We start from the raw sequence: 380 nt of genomic DNA on the forward strand, positions 1-380 counted from the left end.
CTTGCTGTAGGTTATTGCAACCCTGTCTGGAGCTTCTTTCTGAGCCCATAACCCAACATCTCCAGAAGCAGCCCTTGGCTTATGACTGTGGAGAAGCTGAGGGTAAAGAGCTCAGCCTGGGAATCTGGGCATCTGCTACCCACAGCGTCACCTGATGGTGGCACCCCCTGCAGGGCTCCCGTGTGCTCTTGTCCCCAGCTCTCCTCCTACTCTTCCTTGAGGGTACACCGTGGGCCCTTGATTCTCCCTCTCCCGCAGGAGACACCCCAACCCACGATAAGGCAGGAATGGGACCCCTGGGGAGCGGGTAGGAAAGCCCCCCGGGCGCTGGGGAGGGGTGGGATTCTGAGTGGAAACAGCACAGTCTCCTCTACGGACAC

Source organism: Spermophilus citellus, assembly GCF_964194105.1.
Source record: "Spermophilus citellus genome assembly, chromosome: 3".
Lineage (NCBI taxonomy): Eukaryota > Metazoa > Chordata > Mammalia > Rodentia > Sciuridae > Spermophilus > Spermophilus citellus.